This window comes from Thermobia domestica, chromosome 12 (genome assembly GCF_964235325.1).
Source record: "Thermobia domestica chromosome 12, izTheDome1.hap1.1, whole genome shotgun sequence".
NCBI classification, from domain to species: domain Eukaryota; kingdom Metazoa; phylum Arthropoda; class Insecta; order Zygentoma; family Lepismatidae; genus Thermobia; species Thermobia domestica.
The window spans coordinates 96153212-96172404 of NC_137465.1; the positions used below are offsets into that span (position 1 = coordinate 96153212).

Consider the following 19193-nt stretch of genomic DNA (forward strand, 5'->3'; position numbering starts at 1 on the left):
AAGAGGCAGAACAAAACATTCGAATTGCTTACATTATTCTGGAGAAAATAAAGAATAACCTAAGTTAGCAACACTGTTATTTAGTATACAGTGGACACACAACAATAATAAATACGTTAAACATCTGTGTACATTACACGCAGGGATCGGATAGATTTAAAAAATAGTGCAAAGAATGGGATATTCGATTATAATGTGACATATAACTGTCCCAAAATTATAATCTTAAATACTGGTAGAAGACCATTTTTACTTGCCTCCTCCCCTTGATGGAATTCACAGATGGATGTGGTGCATATAAACAGTAACTCGGTTCCTTTGGAAACACTTGAAGACCTAAATTATCCGTCATCTGTCAACAGCTAATTTAGAACGTTCCAAAGCTATGTGTGTTTCTCTTTGGACATCGGAAGATTAAATCTACTTCCTCAGAAAGGTTAAGCACTTTCTAAAACAGGTAAACTTTGAAAGAGTATTATAAAAATAAAAAGGAATGTTTAAATATAATGCTGATATATTTTACTAGTAAAGTGGACACGAAAAGGAATTGACAAAGGAAATAAACTGTTTCGTATAAAAATTATCAACACTTTGGTTTATTAAAAGCATACGTGAACTCACCAGAGGCAAAAACCATACTGCACCCAAGTGGTTGCAAATATTTAATAAAAAAAACTCTCTGACAGAAATTATTACCCTTTACTTTACTCTGGAAGGTTTTGACAACAACTACTACTGCTACAGCCACAAAAATTGGAACAAAAAAAAATCATTTTTGCACGACAAGCATATACAGTTTCTCGTTTTTTTCTTTTCTTTTTTCTTTCTTTTTTCGCATTTATAGGGAAACGAGAAGTCTTTTTGTAGTTTATCTTCAAAGATGAAAGGTTGCCATTCACCATCCTGTTCTATGAAACCATAATCAGAAGGATTTATTACTGGAGAATCCTCAAGAACATCATACCAACGGTGACCTTCAAGGTAAGCCGTAGAATATGGAGAAATGAGGAAGATTATGTTGGTGCCAGGTTCGTAAAGTCAATACTTTTCATTTGATGGTATTGTGCTTTGCTGTATTCGTTCATTGATCTAGAATTTGGTTTCAATAGCCTTGGAAGTTAAACTTCTGCATCCTGAATCACGGTGCTAGTTAACTCTTCCTGTCCAAAGCGTGATAGAAGATGAGGTGGGTACCAAGTAGGCAATAAGTAAAACAGTACATTTCGTTCATAAAGTAAAGTAAGCAAATGTGTTGATCTCTCAGTTTCAACTTAGAATGTACATTCGATCCAAATCAAAAATTAAACTAGTCCTAGGTATATTACGATCAAAAGATATTTGATACCTCCCAACATGTCACGTATTATGTTGCGGTGAAATTTGATTCACCCTATATAATATAAAAAATAGGACTGTAGGTAGAAGTGTATTTTCTGGTGTAATTTTTGATTTTGTCGTATTTAAAATAGCAGGGGCGCAAATAAGGGCTCTGCAGACCCCGCATTGCGGGAGGCCTTAGGCCATCAGGGGGGCAAAAATCGAGAAGAAGGACGTAGAGAAGGGGCCCCGCTTCACGCTGTCTGCGGGAGGTCCTTCAAGCCTTTAGTTACGCCACTGGTATTTAGTGTTAAGAAGAAAATAAATGGAGTATCTTGGTTAGGTTAGGTTAGGTCGTGAATTGTAGTATATTAATTTTGTGTATTTTTGTATGTTTTTCAGTGGTTTATGATTTTCTCGTGATAAAAATTCGTATTTCAGTATTTTTAATGTCTTCAGAACATTTTCCTATCGAATTTTTGCAGTTAGAAGTCATCTATAAGAATTTTATAATTTTCTTCATAAATTTTAGTAATTTCTAAATTCTATATTTTTGGCCATCTTAGCATAAATTTTCAAACATTCCTTTAGATCGAACATTGCTTTCTACTTCACGCATCATCTGACATAAAAGAAGAGATATCGGCAGGTCGGTACTTTTCATCTTAAATCACGACTTGCTCATCTTATTGTTGTCGAGATTTATCCCGTAATCTTCTTTGTGAGCAAGATGTCTTGTAAAGCAGCATCCATAGTGGATGACAGTTTTTATCGTTGTGAACATTTTTCGGCGAAATATGAAAATTTTGGATTATTTGAGTGAAAAAGTAGTTTAGAAAAGGAGCTAAAGTGGTGAACATTGAAATTGCTTATATATATATATATATATATATATATATATATATATATAAAAGGTCGAGTGACGGGACGAAACAAGGACAAAATAGGAAAGGTGGTGTTTCGACGCTATAGGCATTATGATGGAATAACATTTTTGTGGTGACTGTGTGATCACTTGATATAAAAAATTTTTGAGACTACCAATTAGTTCGTGTCAAAGCAAATGGTAGAAAATTAATAAGTTTAGAAATATATATAGCTTTCGAAGAATTAGAAAGAGGAACAGTGGCATAGAAGAAATATAGTCGAAGAGATATAATGCCTGCGAATGGAAATGAGGTCCTACTGTCCTATTGTCCAGGTTCGATATCAAGCGGGAAGAATTGAACCAAGACCTTTCTTTAGGTGTGATTAGTCTCGAAATCCCTCTCTATAATCTGGAGATAGTACTGAAAGTATGTTGAATGTTTTCACGATGCACAAGTCAGGTTAGTGATCAAAAGTGATATCCTTCCACAGTACAATTTGAGTGACAGTTTACTAGTAAGTAGTGAAAATGTTAGCGATGCCATCAATTTGCAATATATATGAGTAATTTCTTTGTTCCCTATAGAGCTGCTTTTCCGGGCACGCACATGTAAACAGATTCTCTTTGGAAACGGGGGGGGGGGGGTATCCAAAATTACATACTGAGTAAAATATAATTTCTGTAAAAGATATGTGCAGCACACTAAATAAGGAGCAGGATGTCTAATTCCCTGCATTGTAAATATATGCTGAAAGCTTGTTGTTAATGCATAATAATGCATAAAAATCCGTAATGAAAATAAGTAGCGGTGACGATGTAGTGTCAAAGTTGATTTGTAAAATTTTAAATAAACATTTGTGGAGATGAATGCTTTGATTTGTACGGTAAAAAATACGTTTGTCAGATTTAATCCGTTAAATGTAATGCCAAGAGAGAAGGTGAACATGCATAATATAATATCCAAAGAAATGTAACAAAACTGTACACATTATTTTTTATTTTCTTATATTTTCTTAAAATACCAATCAGATTAATAACAATCAAAGTCCTCTTTTTTATTTCAAACAAATACAGAGAAAACCCAGTAATTTAGGGAAATCTAGATACATTTGAACAGAAGTGGTACAAAGGTATATTCAGTAAACAAGGATTTCTAATGATTACAGAGAAAAGGTTAACAGAAAGTGAAATGGTACAGATAACGTTTGAAGGGAAACCTACAGTAGACATAACAACCTTTCAATATTTTTTCTTTCGGTCGTTGCGCAGAATTATTCAAAATTTTTACATATTACCCCTTTTGAGTTCAACTTTCCCACCTGATAGTGGAGTGCACGAATGTTTTTTTGGGTTGCCAGACGCACTTCTGTGGGGGGCCCAAACAGACTTGTGACTGGTTAAACATGCACTGCATTTGAGCACACCTCAATCCAAGGAAGGTGAAAGTCATACAATACACAAGTCAGATGCATAATTATATTTTTCTTATTTATTTGGGTAGTTACATATTGGTCGATAATGTAACCACTGGTTATATTATAGGATAGAATAATATTGATATATACTTATAAATAAAAAGTAAAATTGTACTTCCTAAACTTATTCAATCTGTAAACTACACTTTATCTATTATTCTGGAAAGATCTACATTGACATGTAGTAAGAAATGTTGTAGGCATCTATATTTTTCTCAGAACTGTTACGATTGTGAGAAAAAAGCTCAACAAAATCTCCAAACTACACTTCGTTATTTTTTCTAAAGCAATAAGTGATTGCAGGCGTATGCAAAATAAATTATTTTACGAAATTGAACAAGTTTGTTTGAACCATTTGAGAAAGTTTTGTAAAATTTGAAGTTTATCTAACAGTAAACTGTTTTTTCTTTCTTTTTCCCTTTCTCTTTCATTTTTAGAAAAGAGAACGGATAATGTTACATTCTAGCCTGTGTATTCCTCAATTGAAAATTGACCTACGATTCTTCTGCGTACGGGAAGTAAGGTTATAAAGCACTAGAGCACTAAGAGCATTACCTGAATATACCCCAAATCTAACATCTGTTTTCAAAATTGACACATTTGTAATGTCTATGCCAAAACTTTCCTAAATTAAAATCGATTTTATTCCTTACTATACTATAAATCAGAAAAATCTGAAATTTTGTACATACTTTCAGATCACGATCGCCGATTCTGCTGCTAAAGAGAGATACATTCATCTGATGTTTGTTTGGGCCCACGTACTTGTAAACACAACAGTGAAGTGTAGTAGTACACTGATGGAGCTACGTGTGCTGAAAATGTTCGAGGGAGAAGTCTGATATGTGGCAACAGATGGGAATAAAACAATGCATTAGAAAAAAGTGAAAGTTTTGCATTATGCTTCTGTAGCCCCGGTGAATAAGCAGATAACTCGCGAAAACAAAATGATACACGTGTGGGAAGAAACACGTGTTTTCTAATTCTGTAAACTAGTTCTCCAGACTATCTTATCAATATTTGGAAGCAGGGGTGCCCATCCCCCCCAAAGCTGATGGCGCACTCCCCCCAAAACTAATAATCTTTTCCCTCCTCAAAACTCAAGTCCTCTAAAAACAATTGCCCAGTGTAGCAGTAGTTTTTATAGTACTAGTAATTGTTATTTTTGTTGTTGTTTTTATTTCCTGTAGTAGTATTATAGAATGGTTGTAGTAGTAGTAGGGGCAGTAGTAATTATAAAAATGTCATTACTTTTATTAGTAGTCTTGGTAGTGTACAATACTAAATATGATCTATAAGGATATTGAAGGGTATAAAAACTTCTACACACTGTGTATGGCACAGGTATTCTTTTTTTACAATTAGTAGTAGTATTTTTTTCTTTACAAAATATTGATATAATTCCGTTGTACATGAAAAGTAAGACGCAAGTTACAAGTTATTGAGTTTGATACCAAAAGAAAATGTTATCCTCGAAATTAGCCTACAAAAAGAAGTGATATCCAACAAAAAACATTCCTGTAAAAGAGCCAAGTACGAGTGGCCTTAACAAGAATTGAAATCACAAAAATAGGCGCCAAGTTCTGGTGGACAACAGTTACAAACACTCACTGGCTCACTTCAAATTTAGATTTGAAACTTGGCTGTTGTCTATATGGTTACCACTAGCTCACAATTATGTCAAACTACTTTATAATTTTCAACAGACAACATAGGCAAGTTTCAAACCTAAATTTGAAAGTGATTCCTTGAGTGTTTGTAACTGTTGTTCACCAGAACTTGCCGCTCATTTTTGTGATTTCACTCCTTTTTAAGGCCGCTCATACTTTTTTTTTTTTTTTACAGGAATGATTTTGTTGGATTAAATTATTACTGGTCGTGGTGGTGACATTAACCTACCCTTGATGTCCTTTATAGAGTAATATTTTTTTTCTTTGCTCACTCGACAAAGCAAATTTGTCTATAATATCGCTGTTGGGAATGCATTCTAAAATGTCTGAAGTATCTGGTATAATATTGTTAGGTATGGAAAACAGACATATTCAACAAACCTGTAGATGGCCTTTCTCTCTTAAAACGAACTAACCTTTCCTTTCATACGGCTACTTGCGCGGTACTTCATTCATCGAGTATCGAAGCAGGGGGTACGGGGGTTCACCCCGGAAAATTTTTGAAAATTAGCTTCTGAAAATCGTGTTTTAATGCTATACCGACAGTAAAATTGCTAGTTCGAAAGTAGAGTAAAATCTCCCCAAAATTTTTCTCAATGGCGCAGATTGCGCCATACATCCCCCCTGTGGGCGGCCCTGTTTGGAAGGATATATCCTCTTTGGTATATGTCTTTCGTGTCACGTAACATATTGTTTTACTTCCTCTCCTATATACCATATGATTATGTTTGTGCACTGTAATATTACTAAATTCACATTAGAAATATAATTATTTTATTACTACTTCATTTCGTCTTTAGTCGGCTCGGGTAGGAGTGGTCTAGAAGGCTAGACAACTGACATATTAGAGATCGCAGGTTTCAATCCCGTCTCGGACATGTTTTTGTTGTATTTTTCACTTACATTTCATTGTTATATTTCTCTTTCATAGCGGCTCGGATTCCACTTTACACCATAGGTCCCGTCCAATGTAGCTTCGGAGCTGACACAGAACGTAGAAATGGCATCACTCAATTTCGTTTTTCATATGCTAATTTATTTATTTATTTATTTATTTTTGACGCTGCGGACATTTTGCTATGTTATACTATCGGTGTTATCCATTTGAACTAAATTCATAATATGAGACCCAAATTCCTTTTATGACCGAGATTCCATAGTCTGCAACATATCAGACTTCTCCATTGTACATTTTCAGCACAGGTAGATCCAACAGTATGCAACACTGTACAACTACACTTCACTATAATGTTTAGTGATATTAATGCATTTTAAATTTGAGTATATTGTACTATTTCAAACAAAATATTTAATTCTGAGTTGGCAAAACTGCTTCATCAATAGCAACACTATTTGTGGTTTTCGATAGGGTATTTTGGTTCCATTATATTGTGCAACTACTGTTTTGATTGTTTTAATATTTTTCAAGATATTTACTTTAAACCTCCCTATATAGTTCCATATTCCATATATAGTTCCATATATACATAATTCCATATATAGTTTTTTTGGATATTCAAATTTCAAATTTTGAAGCCCTGTAGCTTCTATCCTTCTGGTCCATAGCAACTTTTTCATTTCTTATAATGCTCTATCAGATGTGCTATATGGCAATCAGACTTGAGGGACCTCTCCGTGTAAGAGAGATCATAAATACTCCATCTTTGAGAGCTAGGATGAACTACATAATCTATTGTGCATTTTAAACCGTAAAATATTTGCACGTACTTAAATAATCTTTAATCGGATATAGCCTGTTATATATGTCAATGTAAACCCAACTAAAGTTAGATATGGGGGCAAACGTGTTAAAGACTATCTCAGTGGCTATAAATTTCTCAAGATGAAAGCTTATGTAAGCTGTTTATCAATAGTCTAATAATTACTTTCGAGAATTTTGTTGCAGAAAACATACAACTTTGTTGCATTCTTCTCTGCAGACATTGTGAGGTTACAAAACACATGACAAAAGTGCACTGACGTTTAGGGAGATTATATGAAAATACGGCACTGAAAACATTACATCATGAATGAGTATATTTAAAACGCGATCTTTTGGGACTCAATCGCATTGATTAAGTGTTATGAATTAATTGACTAACTATTGTTAGTTTCAAGAAAATCGCCAAAAAATTAAAATATTAGAGATACAAAGAGTGTTCAAAAAGTTTTGCATAGTGGTCTCTATTTTTTATTTGTTGCAGGAGGAGAATGGAATTTTTTGTGAATATACTTGGAACATTTAGCTATAAGTTGGTATATAAAAGTAGTTTTTTTTACAGGTGAGCCATAATGGCCGTGAAGTAAACATCAGGTTTCGACAACGGTCAGTGATGGAGTTCCTCTTCAAAACCGACGATGACTCTGCCACATCGATTCACAGGAAGTTGCTCCCTGTTTATGGGAAGACACATTGGATCGCAGCATTGTCCAGCGGTGGTTACAAAGGTTTAAAGAAGGTGATTTCTCTCTACCGGACAATCCACGATGCGGTAGACCATCGACGGTAGTGAGTGATGTGAATGAGACCATTAATCAAATCATCCAAAATAACAGATGTGACGACAGGACAGCTTGCTGAAATTACTGGTTTGTCATTGGGTAGTGTGGTATCAGTGGTACAGTCACTAGGGTACAGAAAAATCTGTGTACGTTGGTTGCCTAGATTATTGACAAGGGAAACGAAAAAGATGAGGAAGGATGTGTGCGATGGTCTCATGGCGACCTTAACTGAAGAGTGGAAACAGTGTTTTAACGGCGTCATTATCCAGGATGAAACATGGTTGTTTTCGTCTGAACCTGAGAGCAAAATACGTCTGAAGACCCACCTGCGCGGTAAAACATTTGATAGTGAGAGAGACCTTATTTCCTGCATCAAGCGATGGTGTAAAATCAATCCCCAGAATTTTACCAAAATGCATTTACATCTTGAAAAGAACGTTGGACCAGATGCGTCACAGCTGATAAAGGCTACATTGAGTAGGCTCAGTGTATAGCTAAATGTTCCAAGTATGTTCACAAAAAATTTCATTCTCCTCCTGCGACAAGGAAAAAAATAGAGATCATTGTACAAAACCTTTTGAACACCCTTTGTAATTAAAAGTAGGAATTCAAATTCTCAGATCACTAACAATAATTCTATCCAGAAGACCATATTATAATGGATGTTGGAAATAAAGAGAAAGAATGAAAGAAGATCACAGTTCTTGTTAACATTTTGCACAGAGCGTAATGCTTTTCTGATAACATTTATAAAAAGATTTTTTTCTATAAAATGTTAAATTAAGATCTTATCATGTCATAGTGGTTCAGTGGTAGAGTGCCTACCTCTGGTCTGGGATTCCTGGTTAGATTCCCGACCAAATAAGTTTCTCGTGGACAACATTGTGTCCGTATGTCTTCTCGAGGTACCCCTGTTTCTCCCTGCATCTTTATTTCATCGATTTTTCCATCATCATTTACTTGCCTTGTTAATCATTCCTCTCACTTAGTGAGTTAATCGTGGGACTTAAACTGAAAGATTTCATTTAATTCACTTCCCATTACATGTATAAAGTGATGATGATGATTGTTAATAAATATTGGCAACTATGTTGTTTCTTCTTCAAGTTTCGCACGATATTTTGTTTAAACTCAACAAAAATTAACTCATGACTGATTTTAAGAACATGAAATAAGAACGTGAGCACCTACAAGAAAATTACTAGGAGGCGTGGCAATTTAAGAATGGTCTGCGAAAGAAAGGTTTGTTTACTTATAAATGAGCAGTTGCTGTAAGCTTTAAAATTTTCTGTTATCGAGTAATTAATTTTCCCATAGTTAGAAACATTACTGGAACTCATTTTCTGGAACGATGTAAGGTGGTTGCACGGCGCGCTAAGTGTCAGGAACACGAAATTTGTGCTTTTGCATTCACTTTTTAGTTTTAGATTCAGCTAAAATTCCTATAATGTCAAGGCATCTTAGCTAGATTGTATGAAGATTAAAGTTTGGAATTTATTTCTAGGAAAGGAACTAGTAACCACTTGCTTCGAATTCCTGACACACATTCTTCGTCAATAATACCACGTATACATGTGCCTTCCATCTGATACTTTGTGAAGACAAAATCACTTGATTTCAGGGGCAGATCCAGGTGGGGCGAACGGCTTCCCCAGAAGAGGAAACTTTCTTATTTTACATATAAATAAAACCGATCCCAGAGTTTAGAGCTCTTAAAAGTAGCTCTAAGTAGCAGTATTACAACCCACCGCCTCCCACAGAAATCCGTCCTGGATCCGCTCCTGCCTGATTTGCACGAAACGTGTTCGAAAATATTACTCTCAAGTGAGAATGTGCATATCTTACCATCATAGGCTAAGTTTCAGCCATTCCAGTAGTTTAATTTTCGCAAGACCCACTTTGATAGACACTTTGAATATGCAATATTTGTATTTTTATCAATGACAAATCCGCTACATATTACAAAATTACTCTTTTCTTACTGTTGTTCTCTTTATAGTACTTTTGAGCCTAAAATCGGATAAATCAGGTACCAATACGAAGATATCGAAACTTGTTCAACATATTTCATTAAGTAAACTAGTAAAACTTAGGAAGTCTTTAAGAAAAGTCTTTAATTTGATTTTTATTTTGTGTATAATTAGAAGCCAAATGACTGCATATTTTATATAGTAGTTGAAATTCTAAAACCATACGAAATCGATACGCGTCAGATGACTTCGATTGAACTGGTATGATAAGTATGTTTGTTATTAGCTTTTTTAGCAAAAAACAAAGAAGACATCTGACTTTTTCTTTTTACAAAATGTAAGTATGTATAAATATCCTTCAAACTTTTAAATGTTTCTTTTCTTTACTACTTTACACAGCTTCAAATACACAAAGCCTGCGCTTGCGACGTGAACTTCAGTTCTACGCATCCATTTACCTTCGTGCAGGAGCAAACGGGCCGCTTTCCGAGCTGCGTGCACCTATTTCTCACTCCCTTCGTGGTTGATACATGCTACTATTTTAAAGGATTGAGATTTCTGTTATAATTTTCTACTTTTCTCGAACTGAGAGAAAAGAAACAGGACAATTTATTTGTGGAAGACAATCCGCTCTGGGGTTTATTTTGTGTATACACACACACACAAGAAAAAAGAGAGAACATATCTTGGTAAAAGGGAAAGATTGGTAATCCTGTGTTGAGAAAAACGCTATAACACGGAATTGGTGACAAGCGATGGTATGGCAAAATTCTTATAGCAATGATAATAACGATAATATTCTTAAAAATAAGAGTTGAATTCAATAAAATATTTTTTTTAAATTAAGATACGTTTAGAAGATGACGTAAAAATATGTTTGTAGCTTTTATGTAAATTGATTTTCAAGAATAGTAATTTTATAAAAAGAGTCTAGAAGTGAACTCTTCCTCTACGAAATGAGACCGTTAATTTAATGACTCACGGTTATGACCTAAGGAAATGGATGATTAATGAAAGCGAATTATTACAAAAGAATTGTTAATATTATAGACTGAGATATATGAGGAAATGAGAGAACCTTGTAAAACCAGAGGACACGATGTCATCCGCCACAAATTCATATGGCCGGAGATCGAACCAAGAACTCTCGGATCAGAGGTGAGCGCTCTACCAGTGAGTTAGCGTACCCTCTCCTTTGGTTTTATATACTAGGTTTTATTTGATTACTAGTAACTGCATAACAGAATTCTTTAATAACCAACCACAATTAAATATGTGAAATATGATAACTTATAAATTTTAAAACGAACACTATACATATATCAGAACATTTCCTAATTTTTTTTCTTAAGAGTCTGATACTTTATTTTGACAATTTAAATGTTTCATTCCGACTGTGTGGAAAGGAACAAAATAATAATTTGACAGTTGAAATATCAAAGGAACAATTTCATTTTATAAGAGTTGTCACATTCACCAAGAAATAAGTTGTGGCACTTCACTACAAGCCAGCCCTGTCATTTTTTGTTTTTCAAGAACAAAGAAAAGCATGAAAGAAGGGGGAATGTGTCATCTCTACTGCTGTGAGAAAAAAAATGAAAAACGAGAGTGTTAAAACTTCAGCCTCTTCTGGGCGCAGTGAATTATAGAAGACTTTAAAGAAAACTATATTATTTCTTTCGTGATATTTCTTAGGAACATCAATTTTATGAAACATTAAAAGCAATTTACACTATCGCTAAAGCTAATTTTATCAATAGTAATATTATTTATAATAATACATTTCTTTTTCGACATACAAACAGTTCCCACAGCATTTGTAAGGTATCAATATAAAACCTTGTTAAAACAATATAACTAGAATACTATATCATAAATAATGTATAAGATAGTTCTCAAATAAACAATTTAAAAGGCCCCATCACTTCGAAATTAAATACAGCTAATTTTACAGTAATTACGTGATATATTCAAAAGAAAAAAAAATACAATCAAAAAGTGGAACAAGAGCTCCCTAGACAATGTTATTTTACATGGCATACTGTTATCATGACTTACTTATCTGCTTTCGATTTCCAGCCATTTAGAAAATTGGCATTTATTTTCACGTTTCAAAATGGCTGCAAACGCAAAACTACTAGGTAACTTGTGATAACGGTACCTTATGCAAAATAATATTGTCTAGGGCACACTTGTTCCACATCTTCACTATCTTTTATCGATTTAAATATATTATATAATTAGTGTAAAATTAGTAGTATTTTAATTTCGCAGTGACTAGACCTCTTAAGTCTCTTGTTGAAAGGTTAAAATAGTCAAAAGTTTTAGATTCAGTTTGATTTTAAAAAATAAAATTCAAATCAAAGCAATGAATGTTTTACTAGTGGGTAGAGTACAATTTTCAGAATATCTTGTTTCATGTTTTATTTAAAAACATAAGTTAATTTCCTTCACATTTCACATCCAACAGACACAGAAAAATTGTCATGTTTGCAACATAAATATCGATTAGTTGCTATATTATTGAATACAGTATTAACAATAATATAACAAATTGGAACATACATAACATTAACCAGCAAGGAAGCACGAAATGCAGCCAAGACAGCTAGTAAACGAAAGCATTCAAAATATTCAAAATTAAAAGAAGATAATTTTTTCATTGCTTTTGCTACTGAAACCATGGGTGTTTTTAGTAAAGAAACAAGTAAAGTTTTTACGAATTTGGGGTCAGCTTTAATTAATAAATCAGGGGACCCTAGAAGCAAACATTTCCTGTTCCAACGGGTAAGCCTTGCCATTCAAAGAGGCAACGCAATAAGTGTTTTAAATTCATTCCCATTCACACACAAAATGGATGATATTTTTATTTTAAATAAATCCTAAAATATTTTGAAATAAAAAAATTACCGTGTTGTAGGTTTGGTTGAGAATTGTCAAGAATTATACATGAGAAGCTCAGAATAGTACACGTGTACAAGATGTTCAACATGTACCGTTAGAAAATTAAATACACATTGTTTATAATACAAAGATTAGGGAAAAAAATAAATTTGAATGTTACAATTAAAACAAAATTTGTTTTCTAATAATCATTTATGTACAACATGTTTGAGATTATATGAAACCCTACTGAAAAATGTAATATAGTATATGTAAAATTATATCAAAATGTGTTAAAAGTATTGTGACATATTTTTAATTCTTACATTGTTATAATTTTATATCTCACAATCATATATATTGCTGTAAATTACAGTTTGATGCAAATGTATAATATTAATCATTTTCTCAAACATTATTATTGTTTTCATTTTCCTAATTTTTTACAAAAAATGTAATGTAAAAGTTCCAGATTTAACTTAATTTCAAACATTTCTCTCTACTCAATGTATTATCACGTAACTTTATTTCTATAGTTTCTGTTTATAACCTTTTATATCTATTAGTGGATCTCGACTTATTTTAAAATAAAATATTACAAAAAAAGATATTTCATTATTATTGCGATAACAATTTATTTATCTAAATGGCAAACGCTCTGTTAGTGATTAGTCAATTTTCCTTTACATATGTTAAGTTTAGATTTTAAAATTTTGTAGTTATTTTTCATACTTCATATTATGAATTTTAGGTGACTATTGTCACTCGATTCATCATATTGTAATTCAATATTCTCATACATACATATTTAGAACAACATTCGCTAGAATTATTTATTTCAAACGCTATTTGAACAAACAATTTATCATTGAGTATTCCTTTTCCAAATAAATTTACAGTCCTCGATTGAATATAAAATTTATTGTTTTTCTTCTCGGTCACTTTGTTTAGAATATTACTGAATTTCAGTAAATCTTTATTATTATTATTATTATTATTATTATTATTATTATTATTATTATTATTATTATTATTATTATTATTATTATTATTATTATTATGCAAATTACAAGTACAAGGTAGTCCAAAATTGTGGAAACACAAAATAAAAGCCTGCAAACGTAAAAGAACTGCAAACGTAACACTGTATATTAGTAATATAGGTTGGTGAAAACTTTTAGGACATCTAATGTCGATGGCCCATCTTAAAATCCGCCATTTTGAATTAATTTTGTTTTCTTAAATTGAAACCATGAGTTCTGATAACTTGTTCTTCCTTCAACTTTTCTTAGAAATTCAATGTTGTGTTTTCTTCCGCTTTACACTTATCATTTGTTGGATTGTCACAGACATTCTTTTCCCCCATTCATCCAAGACGTTGTTCCAAGTGCTTGCATGCATTTCTTTAAGTGGTCAATATTCCGAACTTTCATTAAATACACAAAGAAATTTAGATCTCCCCAAAGATAAAAATCTAGGGGAGTGAGGTCAGGGAAACGTCGTGGCCACTCTACAGCACGATGTCCATAGATCCACGAGTTAGTAAACTGCACATTCAAATATTCACGAACGCAACTCCCATAATGCGGATGGGCAACATTGTGTTGGTAGAAGACAGGGAATGCGCCATTTTCAGATAAAAGAGATGGCAATATATCTTCTTCCAACGTTCAATGATGCAAGGTTGCTTTTAAGGTACCATTGATAAACAAAGGACCCTGAATAAAGATCCCTTACACAACACACCACACCATCAATTTTCCAGGAATGCCAGCAAATGCTTCCCACCAATGGGGATTGGTGTCCGATCAGTAGCGAACATTCTGTTTATTTAGCTCACCAAACGTAAAAATTGGCCAATTCTGTAAACAAGATGTCGTAGGTGAAACTGAGATATTGACGTATTTGCTCTGTTCCCAAATAAGCGGATTCCAAGCGGCAATCGGCGTCATCCTTTAACAAGTTTGATGCACTTGTAGCTTTTAGAGGTGCCACTTATTCAGGCCCAAAACACGCATGATGTATGTGCGACTAACAACACTTTCCTGGGACAAACTAATAATGTTTCGATTCGAAATCTTGCTAAATGCTGCCAACACTGCTACTGACGTTATTTAGTCAGTCGGCGTGCATGGCTTGTCTGATTTTGGTCTGTTGGTCATGGACCCTGTTTCCCTGAATTTCTTGATCAACTTGCTTACTGTTGTCCGGCTAATGGTTGACCTATCTGGATGATGGTTGTTAAAATCATCAGCAATGGCCTTTGTGCTTCGCTCTCCTGATATCAAAATGATCTTAATGCGCTCTGCATGCATCACAACCGTGTTATCTTAGTCACCTAAATCAATATCGAGAAATCAAAGAACAGTCATAACTTCGTTATTGTAAGTGATAAGGCACAAAGCAGCATTGAATTACTGGCAAAATTTCAAGTGAAAATGAGATATCACAACGTATAGTTTCGATTTAAGAAAATGTATATTGTAAACATTTTTTAGTTTATGTAAGAAAGAGCAATTATTGTACAAGAAAATATGGACTTTTTAATTATCTTTTATTATAAAAGATTTTTTAAAATATAAAAATATAATAAATAGTTTTTAAATAACTTAGGTAAACAAAAGTGAAAGAAACCCAATAACCACGTGTTGTAGGGCTTTGCAGGTAAGGTTCGTTTAACCGGCCGTCGTAAAAAAATGTTTTGTGTAATTACGTGTTTTTTTTTGTGATTGGGTGTTAAAAAATGTAATAGCCTTAAGGCTTAGGGATAGATATTTTCTAATTAACCAAACGTTGTAAAAGGGTAAGGTAAACCCAATGACCGGGCGTCTTAGGGCTTTAGGTGGTTTAATTAATCAGGATAAATTAATACTTGTCAAGTGTGTTTTTGTTTTTTATTTTAAAATGTTGGCTACCTTTGGTGATTTTTGTTTTGCCAACTGCTAGCAATTGTGGGCAACTCCTCTTTGGTACTGTTGAATTTATTTACTGTTAACACGTGTAATACACATATAGTTATCGCATGACATAAAGACATGCGAACCTTACAATATGAATTCGAAATAAAAGAATATCACGCCATCGATATCACATGTTCTAAAAGTTTCCCTCCCCTGTACTACTCACAAATAGTTGCTGCCGTAGTTCTTTTACATTTCTGCCTTTTATTTGGGTATTTCCGCATTTCCTGTACAAAAGTAATGATATTATTAAGACAGTTCTGTTTAAACTGATTGGTTTATTGTGTGCAAAATAATAATATACAAAATCAATTCAGTATTGTATGTACCTGAATGGTATTGCTGTCTAATTCTTCTAAGTAAAATATTATCAATATTAAGAACTCTTAAAATCATATTGAAGAATGTAGTCTGCGTTAGCCATTTCAAAATGAGTATATTAGAAGTCTAAAGTTCAAGGGTAAAAGAAAGATAATAATAATAATAATAATAATAATAATAATAATAATAATAATAATAATAATAATAATAATAATAATAATAATAATAATAATAATAGAAGACTAATAAGAAAATACTCCCCGTAACCAAACGGTAAGCGCGCTCCTGGTTTTGGGTAGAATACATATACTAAGACCTCATAAATTCATTTTTCTTCAGTAAAAAGAAAAAGCTATTGAAACTAAAGGTTATATGAAAACTCATATTGCTTAGTTTTATTGTTTTCGTTACAAGTGCTTAAAGAGAAACGAAATGTATAGTATGAAATATAAATGTTGTTTGAAGTGCAAGGTTCGAAACCAATAATCCTATGAGGTTAGAGGCAGAAAAAAGCAAATAAATTTGAAAGGGTAAAAACACACGCGTATACATGGTTAGTAGGTACTAACCACAACGAGTAACAACGAGGCACCTGCTGTGTTCTATCAGGGGTAGTTTGATATCTTCGTATGTACACGTATACGAACGAAAGATACCCTATTCAGTGCCCCTCCCACGCCTAGTGTAAAAGCAAATCAAACTCCACTTTTTCCCTTGTCATTCTGCACCATTTTAAAATTGCCTTTGATACCATTATTCAACCGTATTCTTGCATGCGCTCACACAAACACAAACACATGTGGATAGGAGCATAACAACTCACACAAAAACGCGACGAGGAAACTGAACATATGTTTTTCCCTATTCATGTTCAAAAGAGTTAGTTACCCGGGTAAAACAGCACACAAGCACACATACGGAGAAACAGATACAGAGCACGAAATGAATGTATGGAGAAAGAGAGAAAATACAGACAGAAAGAACCATGATTTAGAGACAAGCAGATATTTCGAAGGATGTAGGGGAGGAGTGGTCAGTAGATGCGTCAGAGGAGAATGGAAGCGATAGACGGAATGAAAATATCTGCCTCGGGAATTCGCATGACGAGTTTGAGAAGTCTGATTTATAGCATCTGCAGATCTAATTTATCACATGGTCATTCACATTGGAGCTACTCTACGATCACTTCAGTTTTTATTTCAGTTTTATAAAGAGTCAAACCAAAATGTCTTTTGTCAATCTGATTAATCTTACATGTGAATGGACTTATAATGTTAATTATTATTTTTCACTAAAACTATTTTCAGGAAAATAGTAGCGTTTCACGTTCCATAAATTTAGTGGAAATTATTTAAACATTGCATTATGTAGCGACAATATTTAAAGTATAGTATAAAATGTCCTGTAAATACTCTCTTTCAATACCCTCCTATACTGCCTATTATACGTGGCAGCATATTTTAATAATCAATCTAGTGGATTGTATATGACAGAAAACCTGCCAGAATGAATTTTTAATACAATATTCCATTATTGCAACCTGTGTGGTCTCAACACATTGCTATCACTTTCAATTTTTACAAACTATACTTATAATGTTGCTAAGCATTTTTTTATGTGGTGATGACGTTAATATGCTGTTTTGATTGTGCAAGATCGTATCCGGAATAGTACGGGGAAGAATATAGATACAGACCTTGAAAATGACTTTAAATATAATTTTATCCAGCTCAAATATATACATTTTCAAGGATTCTACCCTAAATATTTTCGTGTGTATGACCTACTAACTATTATGTAACATAAGATATAGGCCTACTAGATAAATTGTTCTAAGTATGAATTTGAATGACTATATTTCATATTATTTGTAATCATGTCTACGGGAAGAAACAAACTCCAGAATAACAGAGAATATTGAACGTGAGGAAGAATTTCAAATGTATTAACTATTAGCTGAATGCATGTTCTTCGCACAGGGGGAATATTTTCATGGAAAATATTTAAACCCCCATGATACGTATTTTAATTAAAAAGTAATGATAAAAAGCTATTAGATACTCTATTTTCCACAGAAAGTTTGAATCTCTATTCCCTTAAAATACCGCTTTATTCAAAGTGTCCTGACAAAATCTCACCATGAGGTGGGTTTTAACTCTGTTCCAAAATCCGTTACAAACAGGTCAATTGTTTTCCCTTGACCCGACCACAAACAACAGACAGCAAGGATTTCAACGTGAGAAAAGAAATTATGGAAACGCCCTAAATCGGAAATTTTCTCGAAACGTGGGACATGTATCCACTTATTTTAAATGAGAAGTTTACATACAAAGTTTCATCTCCCTATCACATATTGTTTTTTTAGGTAAATTTTGAACCCTTTCTATTCCTTAGGATGAACCCGTAAATCAACGTAACATATTAATAACCCTCCCCAAGATACATATTAACTATATTCTAAAATTCATTCCAAACTGCTGATGCGATAACAAACAGGCAACATCAACATCAATATGAAGAAAAACTATATAAAATCCTCATTCTTTGCTTAAAATGGAAATTCTCAAAACCGCTGGGGCATTGGTCCACATATTTTTACTGAAGAATTTATGTACCAAGTTTCATCTCCTAACTTAAAAGATTCGTGAGAAACTCAATTTTACGCATAAATTTTGACCCCTCGTTCTCGCCCTTAGAATACTTATTTTAATCAAACGAACACGATAAAAAAAAAACACATCGAGGTAGCTGATGACTCCGAAAAATCATTTCAAATGGTTCAGCCATTTTCCTGTGATCACGGGATCACAAACAATATCCTTTCAAAAATAAACAGCTCTAAGTTTAACACCTCACTATTATGCCTTTAAGTTAAGAGAGATAGATGGTTAAGGCAATAGAAGAATTGGAAGAATGAGAACGTGTGAAAAAACGGGAGTACCCGCACAGATCTCACGGTCACAATGTTGTGCACACAAACTTACTTGGTCGGCAATAGAACCAGAAACCCCACGCACAAGAAGTACGCACTCTACCACTGAGTCACCTTGCTCTCAACATACTTTCAATTTCGTATAATAGATCAGAAGTAATTTAAATAATATACAAATATAGAAAGAGTAGTTAGTGATATGCATTGAAAATTTCTGTTTTGAGAGTATTATTCAGAAAGTCATTCACTTAACAGCCAATTGATGCATTTCTCGATATTCATGCTCGTTTTTGTA

At 33.3% G+C, this 19193-nt stretch overlaps 1 protein-coding gene across 1 annotated transcript in view; it reads right to left on the minus strand.

Annotated features, from left to right (window-relative positions):
• The window catches only part of LOC145666044 (lachesin-like), a 589881-nt gene that overhangs the window by 178878 nt on the left and 391810 nt on the right, over positions 1 to 19193 (minus strand). The gene's annotated exons all lie outside the window — the stretch shown is intronic.